Consider the following 18,807-nt stretch of genomic DNA (forward strand, 5'->3'; position numbering starts at 1 on the left):
TGCGGGAAAATTGCAACTTAAGGTGAATCACACATAGATCAGATTTACTGGTTGAAAATTAGTGATTCATATTAGAAACATCTAGGTAAGATGTAGAAGAATTGAAGTGAACTGAATATTTAAGTTTAATGTCCTAGAAATACCCAAACCAGTAATAGGCCAATAATCCGAATGCACACAGATATGTATATGAATTGCTGACCAAATATAATGCTGATAATTCTGCCCACCAACAGAGACAGTTCTTTTATTTTTTTTAGAGAGTTATTTTTAAAATTTATTTATTTAGTCCCATTTGTTATCATCATTAGATTTTTTTTTATTTGACCAGAGATAGACCAAAAGAGAGAGAGAGAATGGGAAAGTGAGATAGCAAGCCGCCAGGTCCAGGACTCAAACCACAGTAGGCCATGTGGGAAACCAGTGCCTTTAACCACCACACCATCAGCCGACCTCCAAGAGAGTTATGTTTTAAACATTATTTATTTATTATTGATTTGACCAGAGAGGGACAGAGCAAGAGAAAGACACAGAGAGAAAGAGAGAGAGGGAAAATGAGAAAGTAAGTCGCCAGGTCCAGGACTCGGAACGTAGTTGGTCACATGAGACTCCAGCACCACTACCCGCCATGCCACCTGCAGGCCCCAGACATTTCGTTTTATAAAGCATTGTTTTATTTTACTCTATTTATTTATTTATTTCAATTTGACCAGAGAGGGATAGAGTGAGAGAGAGCGAGCGAGAGAGAGAAAGTGAAAAGCAAGCCGCCAGGTTCAGGACTCAAACCTCTATCAGCCACATGGTAGCCCAGCACCCTTAACCACCATGCCATCTGCTGGCCCCTACAGAGACATTTCTAAGTAGAGCTATAAAATACCATTTAAAAATGTTTGCATATCACCAATACAGTTCCTTCATGTAACTGTGAGTCAGGCCTACAACCATTCCTTCTCCATAAGTGAGTCATACAGAGATTCTGTAAGATTATAGTTGAGGTAGGTAACATGATTTGTGACCCTTATTATATAATTTGCTCATGTCTTTTGACCTGCTCTGGTCTGATCACAAGCGAATCACTTTTATTGAATAATAGTTTTCGTTTCTGCTTCATCTTGTCACTGGTGAGTCTAATATTACTCACTTTGTGAAGATCTAATATAATAGTGTTACTAGTAACTACATGTTCTGTGTCCAAATGCTTACTATTAAACCTCTAGCAAAATGAGGATTTTTTTTTAAGAAAGAGCAGTTAAATCTCTGATGCAAAACCCACAATATGTTCTAAAATCTTTAGATATTTTTCTATTACTCTTCTACAGAAGTTTGCTGGGGGACAGGCATCCTTGTATGTTACTGATATTTCTAGCATTATCAAATCTGCAGTTGTGTGGCCCAAAGAGCGCCAGCTTGCAGCACTCCCAACATGCTGCAGAACCTGCTTTTGTTCTGGGCTCTTCTTAAAGTTGTCAGCTTTCTCAATCTACCAAAATGTTCACAAGTTTATTCCAAAATACATTATACTGTCTATAATCAAAAAAGAGTCTAAAGAGTCTAAATAGTGTAACTTAGTGGTAGAAAGTGAAACTAAGCAAAAAAACTCCTAAATTGGCAGTTTTGACATGCTTCAGACAAATAGATTCCTAAAATTCGTACTTACGTAGTTTTCTTCTGAATCTTTATGGAATTTGCCTTCCATCTAGTGGGTTGCTTTAGTCTTGGAAGAATTTTTAATATTGCATCTTTTGCACTTAAAACAGTCAGCATAACGTAGCTAATATAATACAATGGACATATGTGGGATCATATAAAATGCTAGAATCAAGAACTTGGACTCTATTATGTTATTATGTCACAAAGTAGAATGTCTTATTATTATTTTTTTTTTCCTAGTTCTGAAGCAAGTCTCTCATTTTCATGGAAAGATGAATTAAATTTAATTCTTAGAATAATATGTTTGCCATCTGGAGTCAAAATTGGTAGAGCCTTTGGTCAGAATGGCCATTTTCCAATAATTCTACACAGTAATGAACTCAAAGGTAAAGAGGAGAAGCACCTGATTTATGTTCTCTAGGTATTTTAGAAAACATGGAGTGCTTCCGTTGGCAACATACATGCAATTCTATAAGAAATGTGATATTGTGGACAACAAGGGAATAGGTACTGTTCAAAAAGGAGTGTCCCACAAATGTTACCTTAGCAAAACTGGAAGAGTCTACAATGTTATCCAGCACGCTGTTGGCATTGTTGAAAACAAACAAGTTAAGTGCAAGATTCTTGCCAAGAGAATTAATGTGTGTATTCAGCATATTCAGTACTCTAAGAGCAGAGACAACTTCCTAAAACATGTGAAAGAAAATGACCAGAAACAGAAGGAAGCCAAAGAGAAAGGTATCTGAGTTCAACTGAAGTACCAGCCTGCTATACTCTGAGAAGCACACTTTGTGAGAATCAATGGAAAGGAGCCTGAGCTTCTGGAACCTATTCCCTAAGAATTCATGGCATGAGGGGTGTTAAAAATATACTAAACTATGGTCTATAAAAATGTTTTTCTTAACTGAATAGAATAGTGCTCCTTCCCTAAAGCAAATTCTAATTCAGTTAGTTTACTTTGCAATATCTTTATTCAAATTTACTGTTTTTTAGCTGAAATACGTTAGATGGCTTACTATGCAACAAATACACTCAGTTTTTTTAGGAAAAAATGGTAGAATTAGTATTGTAAAGTACATCCAGTACAGCAGGTTTAATTAAGGCTACTACTTTATTTATTTATTCATTTATTTATTTTTCATTTCACTTTCTTCCATACATTAAGTCACATTATTATTTGTCTTAAAAAATTACTAAAATCTTTAATTACATACCATAATTATCTTTTCATAAAGGTTATAAAGGCTAGGGAGATAAAAGGGATATAAGTCAAGGGGAATCACTACTCTTTCATTCATCAAGACTTTCTTGGTGGAACTTGTGAATTTAACATGAAACTTAATGCTTTTGTTTCATTATTGTTTTGCTATTTCCTACCATTACATCTTTTTATTTCATATATGAGGTAACAAATATGAGGCTTTCATCAAATCCTAAGCATAATTCTCTAAGTTGGACCAACGAGATACAGGATGACACAAAATTTCTATTTATAAATGTAATTAGAGAATATAATAGTGCTTTAGGTCCTGGTATAAGATGTTATTTTACAGTTGTACTGAGCCTGCCTTTGACTTATTTCTAAAAAAGCTCAGAGTTCTGGTACTGATCTTTAGCCAAAATAATGCAAATAATGACGTACAATTTGTTATTTAAAGTTCCAAACTACCATGGCAGATTCCAAAGATGACTTGTGCTTAAACTTGATATAAATTATTAAACAGCTTCCTTTAATTATGTAATTAAAGGAACATAAAAGATCCTGCTGGGATTTTTTTTTTTTTCTTTTGAGAGGTTTTCGCCATAGGGCATGTACTCTCGCCAGACAGAGAGAGACAGAGAGACAGAAAGCGAGAAATCACCCCCCGGGGAGGATGGCCACGCCACAATCCCTTCTCCTCCGTTCTCCTCTCGGGATCTTGGGCACACATGCACACGCGCCCAGCATGAGTTTTAAGCCACCAGGTCCGGGATGCAAACTGCAGTCCACTATAGGGGAGTCCAGCAACATAGCCATTACGCTAACTGCTGGTCCCTGCTGGGATTTTTGGACAGTTCTTCTAATACTAAAAATTCTCAGAAAAATCTTGGTCATTCTTTATTTTGAAAACAAATAAATACATAACTAAGACTCCTAGGAAGACTTGCCTCAGTATCCTTTGAATCTTAGTACTTGTCTACACTGACTTATCCTTCTCCTGTGTCATGTCATTTTTCTTCAATCAAGACTTAGAATACATGGTATACTCTGTGGAGAAAAGTAAATTTGTTTCAGTAGGTGACTTACAAAATATCATTATGCAAATATACCAATGCATCTGCATCAGTGTCAATTAAATTTAAAATCTAAGAGTTCACAACTAGCCATTGATCTTTTTGGATAGAATCAAAAGAACATCTATCACATATATTTGCAATGGCATTTAAATATCTTTGATCAAGGGGATTCAGCACTGTTTTTTGTTTTATTTGTTTGTTTGTTTTTAAAAGGTTTTTGCTATAGGGTGCCTGTGCTCACCAGAAAGACAGAGATAGAGAGAAAGGAAACATGAAATCACCCCCTGGGGGGATGACCATGCCATAATCCCTTCTGCTCCAATCTCCTCTCAGGATCTTGGGCACACATGCACACATGCCCAGCGTGAGTTTAAAGAACTGGGTCAGAGATTCAAACCATGGTCGACTACATGGGAGTTCAGCGACATACCCATTACACCAACTGCTGGTCCCAGCACTGTTTTCATCAAAAGGTTCTGTGATTCATTTCTACCTAGTCAAGAAACAGAAGAGGATTTTTCATTAAGTGGTAGATTTTAGTGTTTTCCTATTTCTTATTTATGTTTTATTTCATTTTTTGTTATTGTTTATCACCCTTGAGTTTACACAATTTAAGAAACACTGTAGTTATTTGTTACAACTAGACAAATTAACTGCCATTCCTCTAGAAACACCATGACATTGATATACTGGCTCACTGATGGTCACACACCTGTTTTCACTGTGGCTTTTATTTACTCTGTGCTGTCATATCCACTTGCTTTTACCAGTTACATGTTAGCATTCTGGAAAGTCGCTCATATTAACGCTGTAGACCCAAGCTTTATAATAGCCACATCTACTACCAACCACTGCCTGCAGAGGATGGCCACCATGGAGTCTCTCACAGAAACCGGTAGTCAGATCATCATTCTTATTGCCTCAGTGAAAGGATTATATTCTGGGACATTCTAGAAGACAGAGTCAAAATCCTTTATTATTGTAAAGTCAATATATCCTGAACTTTCTTACTCCTTCTTTAGTACTCCTGCAAAATGATTCTATCATTTTTACCTCATTTATTCTAGGCATCACTGTTATCAGCTTTCACAAACACATTCCAGAAGACTATTCCTTCCAGTAAATAGAATCATTAGTAATGATGTGTCCATATAAAAATTTCCCCTAAAATCCAGGCGTATATTCTATCTATCTTCTCCTTATCTTCTTTTAACCTCTCACAAGGTATTCCTCCAGTTTCTGCATAACATTTTAACAGACTCTGTAATTTCTCTGACAGAGAAACAATTTCTTTTTGGTATTTGAACTACACTGGCCCATCTAAGCTCTCTGAGGAGGGCTCCTTAGTAATTGTTGGAGGGGAAAGAGGGAAATCACTGATAGAGCTAGAGGAGGAGCTTCAGGTTGGAATCCCAGACCCAGCTCCATCTTTTGAGGAGCTAACTTGCATTGAGGTCATTACACCTGTTTAGACATGAGGGCATTTTTCACTTCTGATACTAGGATAGAGGAGCTATTTGTGCTAGCCCATGGTATTCAGGGAACATGGAGGGCCAGTATTCTCAGGTTCAGTTTTTTTGATCCCCTTGCCAGGTCTCATTATCTATTTATGTGAGTCTTATTGTAACATAGGAACTTAGTCAAGACTGGTCATTATGTCCATTGCCAGCTCTGCTATCTTTACAATTTGATCTGGAGCTTAATTTCTAATAAAAACAATTCTGTATCTGTGAGGGAGGAGAAGCTGCTTAAAAGCTGACATAGAAGATCTTTGCTTTTATAGTTCTGCAGCAACCTTTAGTTTCCATTTGGCTGTTCTGAGCATGTAATTTGTTTTTTTCTTCAGCTCTTCCAAAGTCATGAACAGAAACTAGCCCACTCCTCAGTCTCTATCATTATCATTGCCCTTACACAGTCAGATGCCACAGCCCACATGTACCTAACACCTCTCCACACATTTGTTCAGGTTCTGGTTAATAAAAGGGGAAATGCTTAGCACTGGTGGTTTGAATACACACCGCATTTTATCACCAGTTCATTTTCCATATCAGCTGTCTCACTTTGGGCTCTTCAAGTCAACCTTGAGGCAAATGTTCAGCTGCTACTTTATTAGGTACGAACAAAAGAAATTCAAAAGGGGAAAAATGTGAGGCAGGGAACATCAAAAAATAAAACCATGTGTTACCAGGGTACTTACTACTAAACTGCTATTAAGTTAGCTCAGTTTCTAAAGAGCAGTGTATTTCTTTGCTTAACAAAAATCCTCCTAGAGAGGAAGGAGAGAAATTCATGTGCTGGCTTTTACCTTTTTGGTCAAAATTTTACTTTATGTCTAGAACATGGGAAGCTAACATACATGTCCTACAGATTTGCATGTCTTTATTTATTTATTTATTTTTGGAGAGAGATTTTTGTTATAGAGTGTATGTGTTTGCTGGAGAGACACAGATAGACAGAAAATGAGAAATCACCTCCCAGGTGGGATAGCCATGCCATCCCATAATCCCTTCTCCTCTGTTTTCCTTTTGGGATTATGGACATGCACACCATGTGCCTGGAATGAGTTTAAGCCACTGAATCTGGGGCTTGAACTGCAGTCGACTACATGGGAGTCTAGTGACATAACCGTTATACCATCCATTGGTCCCAGATTTGCATGTCTTGATATTAACAAAGAAAAGATGGAGAGATGAAGGACACTTGGTATAAAGGGGAGAAAAAGTGACATTGGGTTATGCTTGCTGTTTCATCTAGAACTTGTCTGACTGGACAGATTACTGATGGGGCTAGTTGCTATAAAACAAGATGACAAGAAATTCAGAAATATGAACCATGATCATAGGTTCCTGAAATGGTGTAAGGTATCTTATGTAAACTTACACTAATCAAATTCAAGCCAAACCAAACAAAAAACAGCAATTCTCTTTCCCATAATTTCCTACCCTCTTGGCCAAAGCTTTTTAACTGCTTATAGCTTTTCCATCTACTATTTAGTGAATTATTATTAAAGAGTATATTATTGCTAAGGCAAGCATTTTTAAACAACTTACTTTTAGTGTTCTTCTTTTCTTCATTGTTTAAAAAAAAATAGGCATTCCCTCTTCTTCTGAAGTTGAAGACTAGGTTAATTGCACTGTAACACTACCACATCCAACATTTACATACATGACAACAAAAAGAACTCATGCTCTAATGTACATACACACTCAAGCATACATACACTCACATATGCAAACACTCCTTCTAGCCCTTCTATAACTAGCATTGCCTTTTACTTTTTGGGGGTTGAATTAGTATTATGACCACCTCCAGAGCTATTCCACATTCTAACAAAGCTTTTTGTTGCTGTTCAATTGATGTAAATTTGATAATTAACTAATCTACTTACTTGTTTAGCTTCCTCTAATGCTGCTACTAATTCAATACCAAGGTTGAAAACATAAAAACAACACAAAACCACATGGGAAAAAAGGAAAGAGCTATTAACATTTGCTCAGTTTTAGTTTCTAATATTCTGAGTCAATAGCCTTTTCCTACACACTGAAGTGCCTTCTTCACACTGAATGTAGGTGTGCCCTGAAACTGCCCTACTGAGACATCCACGACTGTCCTCCACGGACGTTTTCTGAAAAGAACTCTCGTGAATGGCTTGAGCTTGTGTCTCAATTTCATGTTGAATTTGTTAGTTACATTCTTAGACTCTGGTTTATTTGCCTGTTTTATTTCATGATTTTTAGTGGAGCACATCATCTTTTAAAAAGAATTTTATAAATTTAATACATACAATTCCAATATTTGACTAATTTTCTGGTAGCTTTCTGCAAAAACAATGAACATATTTCTATCTTCTTTCCAGTTCCCTAATTTTTTGTTGTTGATTGTTTTTGTCTTACATTTAATCAGGTTTCCCATCTGAATGTTTTTGCTTTTTATCTATGTACAATTTCATTACTTAGCATATTTCAAGTGGTAACTTAGGAGAGAGAGGTTATAAATACATGTATGAACCAACAATGTTTAGTATTAAGTTCATATTCTCAGACCTTTAAATTTTCAGTGAATTCTGAAGAAAGAAAAAAATACTTCAGAAAGAAACATAAGTAATACCAGAAATGACACCTTTTTATTTTCCAGTGAGAAGATTATTTTTTCAGGACATCTGAGTTCCCAAAATACCCTAAATAAACTGTAGCACAGAAGATGAATGCCACGTCCAGCAAAATGCAAAGATTGCCTCAATTTAGTGACTTTTCATTGTCACATTAGATAAAAAACTTCTGAATAATACAAATATATACACGAATTATTGCATTTCTACAGTAAGTGTGTCAAAATGCAAGTCCGAATCGTGCTGGACTCATCCTAGATGTTATTTAGTCTCAGAGGTGCACATGTACATTGAACCCTATAAAATTTCTTTCAGACTCTGTTTTCATGATATCATATTTGATTAGATTAGGCAAACTATGCCTGACTTTCTTGGTGAAAACAGAAACCTGTTATAAAATAACTGTAGCATCAAAAGCATAATGAAATACAGTGTTGCAATGTATTATTACAAAATATTATTTATGACTGTAGTTAAAATATTAGCTATCACTTCTCATGAAATTAGACATAGCAAAGCATGATATAAATTTACAGGAATTTTCTTTGAATATCATAAGGTCAAGAATAACTTTCTGCTTTCAAAGTTTACAATAAATATTATTAAATTCAAATTATAGATAAATTCAATTTTCTGGAAGTGAAATCATGTTATAGGTATTTGGAATGTTTTAAACACTAAAACTGAAATAACATTCCAGAAGTGAACAGTCATCCACACATGTATACGTTATGGTAAAATATTTTAACCTTCAAAATATAGTTTCTTGGGGCCAGCAGTTAGTGTAATGGCTACGTCGCTGGACTCCCATGTAGTCGACTTCAGCTCAAGTCCCAGCCCCAGTGGCTTAAACTCATCCTGGGCACGTGTGTGTGTGCCCAAGATCCCAAGAGGAGAATGGAGGATAAAGGGATTGCAGCATGATCATCCCCCCAGGGGATGATTTTTTTGCTTTCTGTTTCTTTGTCTCTATCTGCCTTTCTATATATATAGTTTGTTTAAATCTTTAAACATTTACCAAGAGAAATGAGCTTAAAGTAGTATTAATTAAAAGTATCTTTTAGAAGAATAGTCTCTCACGATTAACAGTTGGAAAGACACAAAACTGTCTTTAGTAGAATGGAGGATCAGATACCATTTATATCTATATCTATATATCTATATCTATCTATCTATCTATATCTATATATTTATTGCTAAGAATATATGCTGATTTTGTGGCCAGAAGATGACCCAGTGGTAAGGTACTGTGATACCACATGACTGACTCCATAGTTTGAATTCCAGATCCAGAAGCTTGAAAATCACACCAGGTGTGTGTGCATGCATGCCCAAAATCTCAAGAGGGGGATGAAGGAGAAGAGATTGCAATATGGTCTTTCCCTTGGGATATTTTTTTCACATGTTTCCTCTATATCACTGTTTCTCTCTCTAGCTAGCATAAATGCCCTATAACAAAAACATAATAATGATTTTTAAAAAAGAAAAAATAAAAGAAAAATACATTGATTTGAAAGAATTTACTAATTTGGTTGATTCAACTTCCTTTCATTCATCAAGTTTAGACACAATACTTTGATGTGAAAGAGAAATATGCCTAAAAACTGTTATTTCCTTATTCTTTATATTTGGTTTTAGAAAAGCAAATATTTATAATGTGACATTCTAATAAAGTCATATTGAATTTTTAGTCTGTGCACTTTGCAATACATTTTAAAAACAGTATCAGCTTTTGGCTCCAGATGGTTGTATATGTGAATTATTAGTAGTGTTATATATGGAAAAGAGTTAAATGTTCCATTGCTAAAACTATAATTATAAATGGGGGAACATTTTTGCATCAAAAAGGTCTTTTTAGAGAAAAAATTAAAAGCATAATAAAGGCTTCCTGTCTAAAACAGAGCAAATTATGTTCAGTAATGCAAAGAAGACGAAGAATTGTGACCTGTTTAACTAAACATTAAGACTAGCCTTTTTTCTGTAGGAAAGTGAGATAATCACTTTTACTTTCCAACATGAGTGTTCTAAAGGGATTTAATAAGAAATAGCTAAAACAGTTTGATATTCTTAAGAATCAAAATCCTGTTTTCAAGTGGGTCATGAAATAATTTTCTCCCTGCCCATAATATTCTGTATTATCTGAAATTTTAAATTTATTTTCTTCACATTCCTTTATTCTAACCCCTAAAGTTTTCCTGTAGCAATAAATAAATGCATTTTAAGTTAAACATTTTCAGCATCGATTGAATTGTATAGTGTAGTTTTATTCTGAGATTTTTCAATTGTATTTTTTTTCATATCTATACAAACATTCTAATGATTTATTACATTACAATCATTCTGGGAACAACTATAATGGATCTAAAGGTCTATGGCCTTTTAAAGAATATATGAAAACCTTTTGGATGAATGATTAACACAAAGTACGTACAAAGACAGATGGTGTAAGATCTTTGACATTATAACATGTTAGTATTTCAGACCAGTTTGTTATAGAAAAAGGTCATTCAATATTAGAGACAGCCTGTAAGAGAAAATATGACTTGAAAGACTCAGATGAAATAAAGCAGAGAATGTGGTAGGACCTCTCTGAGTGTTAACTGTTGTATGATTGCAGAGAGTAACCAAATGTATTGGGAGGTCCCTAAAGTGCATAAAGGAGTAAAGGTGTTACAAAGTTAATTCTAATTATACAGTATTTTGAGGTATACCTTGCTTCCCATTGATTTAATACATAAGCTCATACCATTTTTATTTTTACGATTTTTGTTTTGTCATAGGATATGTTTGCTCTCTGGGGAGAGAGAGAGAGAATAGGAAGTAAGAAATCACCCTTCAGGTCACACCCAAATCCCTTCTCCTATAGTCTCCTCTTGGGATTTTAGCCACACACACAGATGTGCCTGGCATGATCTTCAAGTCACCAGTTCTGGGACTTGAACTGTGGTTAACCATGTTGGAACCTGGCACCTTAACCACTACAGCACCTGTTGGTCCCCAATCTCATACAAGTTTTTTTTTTTAAATACTTGGTTTATGCCTGCCATTTCCTACCTAACTTCATCCTCTCATTTGATTATATAATCCCCATGTCTGTAAATATCTATACACACTGTTGTCTTTCAAATGTATAATGTTCAACTCCATAATCTACATATTTTCAAAATTGCATATTAAATCACTTTTGTATTTACATCTGGATATCTAAGATATCTTAATGTTGATATAAATACAAAACAGAACATAGATTCTTGCCTTCACTTATAATCTATGCCTCCCAGATTTTTAAAATTCTGTTTATAGAACCACATCTACCTAAGATAAAAAAAAAATATATTCCTCATTCTTCCCTTGTCTTAAAAAGATATTTGGGGGCCAGCAGGTGGCATAGTGGTTAAGATACTGGACTCCCACATTGTCGATCACTTTCAAGTCTCAGACCTGGTGGTTTGCTTTCTCACTTCCTCTCTCTCTGGTCAGACTAAAAAGGAATAATAATAAATAACATTTTTTAAAAGATATCTCATCCTTTATCATGCTTTTCAATCTCTATTTTGAAAATAAATAAATAATCCCTGTACATATGCATATTTCATTTCAACTACCATCGTCTGTGTCATCATTTGTCCACTATAGTTCTATAATATTCATTCAATGGCCTCTCTTCTCTTAACCCTGGCCTTTAGCTTCCATTTTTCATGTAGCCCATTATTGTAAACTTAAAAAAAAAATGTCCAGAGATTGTGTGTGCTCACCAGTGATAGACACGGTGAGAGCAAGACAGAGAGAAAAAGATAAAGTGAGAAAGCACTCCTCCACCGTGGCGAGTGGTGATGTCTTAGTCCTGTCTTCACTCCTTTTTTAAGATTTTGAGAATGTACACATACCTCACTGGCATGTTTCTCAATTCACCAGGTCCAAACTCCAACTGTGTGGTCAGACATATGGCATCCAGCCATTTGGCCACAAGTTGACCCTGTAATCTTTTTAAAAATAAAAGTATGTATGCAATTTTCCCACTTAAAATTGTTTCAATGGTTTCCCCAACCAGTAAGAATGGAGGAGAAGGGATTACAGCATGGCCAATGATAGGGTTCTACCCACATCTTTGTTAATTACCTTCATTCACATTCTTATCTTCTAGTACTAGCTGGTTGCCTTTTTTGTTTGTTTGTTTTTCTTTTGACTAGAAAGCACTTCTGTCCACCAAAGAGGGACACAGGGACAAGGAAAGAAAGAGAGGGAGAGAGTTTGAAAGTTAGGCCTAATCGGGTGTGGTCGTGCCAGAACCCCTTCTATTCCATTTTCCCACCTTGTCCGGATTTGGGGCATGTGTGTACATGCACCTGGAATATTTTTGTTTTCTTTTAATTTTAATTTATATTATTATAAAGTGAAAATTACAGAATACATATACATACATATATATATGTATGTGTGTGTGTGTGTGTGTGTGTATATATATATATATATATATATCCTGGACACAGTGACTTAAAACTCATGCTGGAGGTGCATGCATGCATGCCCTAGTTCCTGAGAGGAGAATGGAGGAGAAGGGATTGTGGCATGGCCATCCTCCCTGGGAAGAGAGGGTGGTGATTTCTCACTTTCTGTCTCTCTGGCAAGCACACACGCCCTATAGCAAAAATCTCTGTAAAAAAGAAAACGTTCTTCTCTTTGTTCCTCCCACCCACCTTCTATCACCCACTCTTCTCCCTTACAGTCTCTTGTATCTACACTTATTCTCTCTACTTTCATATTTTCAGATCTTTCAATTTATTTCATAGAGGGCAAATATTAGATACATATTGAGTGCAAATGTACAGTGTGTATCTTTCAAAGTCTGTCTCTCTTTGCTTGACAAAAAGTCCTCTACATTCATCCACTTTGAATCAAATGACAGGGATTAATTTATTATGACTGAGTAATATTTCATAATACGTATGTACCACCATTTTTCCACAGTAGGTATTTCAACCATGGTCAGCCAAGTGGGATCTGACTCTCATATCCACTGGGCCATGGGGCCATCTTAGTTGTCCTTGAAATATACTCTCTTTTTGTCCACCTAGAGCTGAAGTAACCCAAAACACCCAATGATATATACAAAAACAAAACAAAACAAAAACACAAAAAGCAAAAACAAAGCAATGAGGCCAGCTGGTCGTGTGGTGGATCTTTCATGCTTTACTGTACAGTTCAGTCTCATACCTGGTAGCCTGAAAAATATACCAGGCACATGTGCCTAGATGCCCCAGATCCTGAAATGAGGGAAAAATGGAGGAGAAAGGATTGCAGCATGACCATTCCTTATGGGGAGGGAGGTGCGCTTTCTCACTTTCTCTTTCTCTCTGTCAGTCTCTTCGGTGAGCACACATGCACACTGGTAAAAACAAACAAACGAAATCAAATATGGAACACTAAAAATACAAGGTTTGAAAAAGGGAAATCTTCATACAAGCTCCTTGGTGCAGAAGTAATGCTGTCCCAGGAACCAGCAGTTAGCGTAATGGCTATGTCACTGGACTCCCACTTAGTTGACCGCGGTTTGCATCCCCGACCCGGTGGCTTAAAACTCACGCTGGGCACGTGTGCATGCGTGCCCAAGATCCCGAGAGGAGACTGGAGGGGAAGGGATTGCAGTGTGACCATCCCCCCTGTGGGATGATTTCTTGCTTTCTGTCTCTATGTCTCTCTCTGTCTGTCTGGCAAGCGCACGCGTCCTATAGGGAAAAACCTCTCAAAAAAAAAAAAAAAAAAAAAAAAGTAATGCTGTCCCAGATGGTGACCACAATTGGAAACAAAATTTCCTCAACCTGAAATACAGAGTATGCTGCAAGTCCTCAAGATTCCATGGGCTAGAGGGCTGGCAGGAAAGGACAATGAGCATGACTAGAATCTGTAAAGGGAGATTCTTTCTCTTTCTGTCTCTCTCTGAAATGTGTTTGTATGTGTGTGCTCTATTATTATTAAAAATATATATTTTAAAGGAGATATCCTAAAGTCATTTAGAAGACCCACAAGATCAGTGTAGAAGCCAAGACTTTAGATATCCAACCATAAATACACTTGGATGTTTTGTACTCCTGTTGTTTTGTTTTGTATTTTATTGCCAATGGGTGGGCATAAGAGAGGGAGAAAGTGCTCTCTGATGGGGCATAGTCATACCACAACTCTTTTTCCTCCATTCCTTAATTCCATTAAGATGTTGGGCATGCACACGTATATACCTGGATTGTTTTTACTCTGCTGGACTGGGATTCTAATCACAGTTGGCCATGTGGGATCTGTTTCCCTCTGCACAATGCTTAATTGCTATGTTATGGGATGGTTTGCCTCCCTCTACTCAGATTATTCTGTGTGAGAATCTAACTGCCCTCTCATGATATGGATAGTAGAGAAGCCTCGGTGCTGAGGGACCAGGCCTACAACGTCTGGACACAGTCCCTCTCCCAAGTGGGCGAAGATTCAGATGACACTATAACTCCAGTCAATACTCAGACTACTTTCTCATGAAAGATCTTGACCCAGAGTGACATGTGGAAATTATTTCTTGCATTGCTGATGCAAGAATATATGCAATAAAAATTTGTTGTGGGACAGCAGATGGCTAAATGGTTACATCACTGGTCTCCCACATAGTTGACCATGGATTATGTCACAGGCCTGGCAGCTTATAACTCACACCAGACATGTGTGCATGAATGACCAATGTCCCAAAATAAGAATGGAGAAGAAGGAATTGTGGTGTGTTCATCCCTCCTGGGTGGTAAATTCTCACTTTCTGTCTCTCTGTCTCTCTTGTCTCTCTGGAGAGCACATGCGCCCTATAGCAAAAATTTCTTAAAAAATGTTGTTACTAGAGTCTAAGTTTGGAGGTAAATTGTAATGTAGAAGTAGATTATTAAAATTCATGGTAACTAAGAAATGACATATTGGCAAGGAGGTATATGAATATTGAAATGAAAACAGAATCTAGAAACATATCTATGCATATATGGAATCTTGATATAAAACATGTGGAAATGCAGATTTAAAAAACAGAAAAAGAAAAAGTACTACTTTGTGTCGCCATGTGTTTAATTTAATTTAAAATATGTAATATTTTTTATCATATAATGGTTTAAGTAAATAAAAACATATTAACCAATCCAGAGTGCAACTTGTTTCTTTGGAACTGATACATTGGAGGTTTATTCCAAGCTCATGGAAGGTCAGATCATTATGGCAAAATTCTCATTGTTACTGGAATATCGAATGCTGTAACAAATTGGTACAGACAGAGAAATTTGATTAAATTATTAGGTGCACTCAGCCAAAATTCAAATACAACAAAATCAATTGCTTTGTCATTTAATCTAATTTGTCTTAAATAAATAGGAAAAGAAATGGGAGGAGGGAGTCAGAAAATCATTTAACTCATTCATCAGAGTAGTCCCATTATTTTGCAAAAATAAAACTCTATAAATTACCACCTGGAAATGCTAACAGTCCTAATAGCTTACTACAACAAATAGAACATGAAAGCCTCTAATTATTACCTACTATCTTTGTAAGTGTATATGTGTACTCATGTGGCTAATTAATCATCAAATTCCCCTAGGAGATGCAGTGGTAACTAGAGCTTCTGATGGTAAGATGATGAGAGAAGATCATCTCAGTAACAGAAGTGATAAATCTCATCCATGTTATAAAATAATGTAACTTGTAATAACAGCAGAAAAAACCTGCTCCATCTCTTCTAAGAGGACAAATTGTTGTTATAAAGATACTTCTTACTTGATTGTTATTTATAACCAATCACTGCCTGCAGTTACAATCTTTTTATTTATGTCCATTGCTTTGTATTTGGAATAGAAAATTTTGTCTATATCTTTTTTCTTTAAGTTTCAAGATTAAATAAAATAGAATATAAGCATCAAAATAATATTCAACAATATAGTTCCTCCCCTTAGTTAGTAACTTTATGGGCCATAAGAAGAGGAAATTAAAGTACGGATTTGACAGAGCATAAAGAAAACAGCTCAGAGTATCTGACCTCATAGATTTCATCTAAATTAGTATCCATCAAATATGATGAAAGCTATTAAATGAAAAATCTGAAGATATAAAACTTTTAATGGTAGTTTAGGGTTCTCATCACTGCTAATGCATAATTTTAAGAATTATTTTGGCAAATTGTCAGACAATTATATGATAGTAATATTGATATACATGTAATGTGATTTAAATCTATCTTATAATTGAGTATAGAGTAAATTTAGCTTATCTGGTTACTTAAGGCAAACTTAAGTAGCTCAGAATTGCACATATACATGTACCTTGACTTGAATATATATATATATATTCAAGAAATTCATGGAAAATACATTTTACGAAGCTATGCATTGTCTTCAAAATTTTTGTACTAAAATAAATTCATACACTTTAATCCCATTTTTTCATGAATTTGAAGTATCTTTGTGTGTGTGTGCACAAATGTACATGCATATTTGTGTAATATGTGGTGGTACCTCAGAATTTCACCATTTAAACTCTCCAAATTATGCATGAAAGACTCCAGCTTTCTTTTAAAGAAATATTTTAGCCAGTTATTGAAGAAAATTCTAAAAATTAAAGACAAGTCTAACATATTATTAAAATAAAATTATTTCAATTTTACATGTGATGCAAACCCCAAGGCAACAAAAGGCTAGCTGTTCACATATAAAAATGAGGTAAATTTACTATTTGGAACAATCAGGGACCTTTATAAAAAAGAGTTTGTGATTTTTCCAACATTATTCACATTCAGGGCAAAAAATGGAAAAGATTAGAATATTTAAATACAGCCAGGACTTGGGAACCAGCAGTTAGCATAATGGCTATGTCACTGGACTCTCACGTAGTTGACCGCGGTTCGCGTCCCGGACCCGGTGGCTTAAAACTCATGCCAGGCGCGTGTGCGTGTGCCCAAGATCTTGAGAGGAGAATGGAGGAGAAGGGATTGCGGCATGACCATCCCCTCTGGGGGATGATTTCTCGCTTTCTGTCTCTCTGTCTCTCTCTGTCTGTCTGGTGAGCGCACGCGCCCTATAGCGAAAACCTCTCCAAAACAAAAAAAAATTAAATTAAATAAATTAAATACAGTCAGGACTATGAATGAAAATCCGCAAATTGGAATTTATGAAAGTTGTAAACTTCTTCTAACAAAAGCACTTGTTAATTAGAAGAAAAGAAAAGCCCCAGGAAAAAAATATTTTAAATAACATATCTGGCAAAAATGTGTGTCTAAGATATATAAGGAACACTTTCCACTCAACAGTAAGATAATAAGCATTCTAATTAGAAAATGTGCAAATGAGTTGACCAAAATCTTGCATTAAAAAAAGGATAGGCATTGCGAAGAAATAAGATGCACTACACACCAAGTACAATTGAATAGTTGAACTAAAAAAATATATATATATATATTCAAGAAATTCATGGAAAATACATTTTATGAAGCTATGCATTGTCTTCAAAATTTTTGTACTAAAATAAATTCATACACTTTAATCCCATTTTTTCATGAATTTGAAGTATCTTTGTGTGTGTGTGCACAAATGTACATGCATATTTGTGTAATATGTGGTGGTACCTCAGAATTTCACCATTTAAACTCTCCAAATTATGCATGAAAGACTCCAGCTTTCTTTTAAAGAAATATTTTAGCCAGTTATTGAAGAAAATTCTAAAAATTAAAGACAAGTCTAACATATTATTAAAATAAAATTATTTCAATTTTACATGTGATGCAAACCCCAAGGCAACAAAAGGCTAGCTGTTCACATATAAAAATGAGGTAAATTTACTATTTGGAACAATCAGGGACCTTTATAAAAAAGAGTTTGTGATTTTTCCAACATTATTCACATTCAGGGCAAAAAATGGAAAAGATTAGAATATTTAAATACAGCCAGGACTTGGGAACCAGCAGTTAGCATAATGGCTATGTCACTGGACTCTCACGTAGTTGACCGCGGTTCGCGTCCCGGACCCGGTGGCTTAAAACTCATGCCAGGCGCGTGTGCGTGTGCCCAAGATCTTGAGAGGAGAATGGAGGAGAAGGGATTGCGGCATGACCATCCCCTCTGGGGGATGATTTCTCGCTTTCTGTCTCTCTGTCTCTCTCTGTCTGTCTGGTGAGCGCACGCGCCCTATAGCGAAAACCTCTCCAAAACAAAAAAAAATTAAATTAAATAAATTAAATACAGTCAGGACTATGAATGAAAATCCGCAAATTGGAATTTATGAAAGTTGTAAACTTCTTCTAACAAAAGCACTTGTTAATTAGAAGAAAAGAAAAGCCCCAGGAAAAAAATATTTTAAATAACATATCTGGCAAAAATGTGTGTCTAAGATATATAAGGAACACTTTCCACTCAACAGTAAGATAATAAGCATTCTAATTAGAAAATGTGCAAATGAGTTGACCAAAATCTTGCATTAAAAAAAGGATAGGCATTGCGAAGAAATAAGATGCACTACACACCAAGTACAATTGAATAGTTGAACTAAAAAAATATACTCTTTATACCAAGTACTGGTGAAAAGATTGAGAGATTGAATCTTTCATACATTTCTGGTGAGAACTTGAAATAAAAACCATTTTGGAAAACAATGTGGCAGTTTCTTATAAAACTAAAACATTGGGACAAGCAGTTAGTATAATGGTTATGTCACTGGACTCCCATGTAGTCAACTGCGATTCATGTCCTGGACCCGGTGGCTTAAGACGTGCCAGGCAC

This window comes from Tupaia chinensis, unplaced genomic scaffold, assembly GCF_000334495.1.
Source record: "Tupaia chinensis unplaced genomic scaffold, TupChi_1.0 Scaffold143722_1, whole genome shotgun sequence".
NCBI lineage: Eukaryota > Metazoa > Chordata > Mammalia > Scandentia > Tupaiidae > Tupaia > Tupaia belangeri.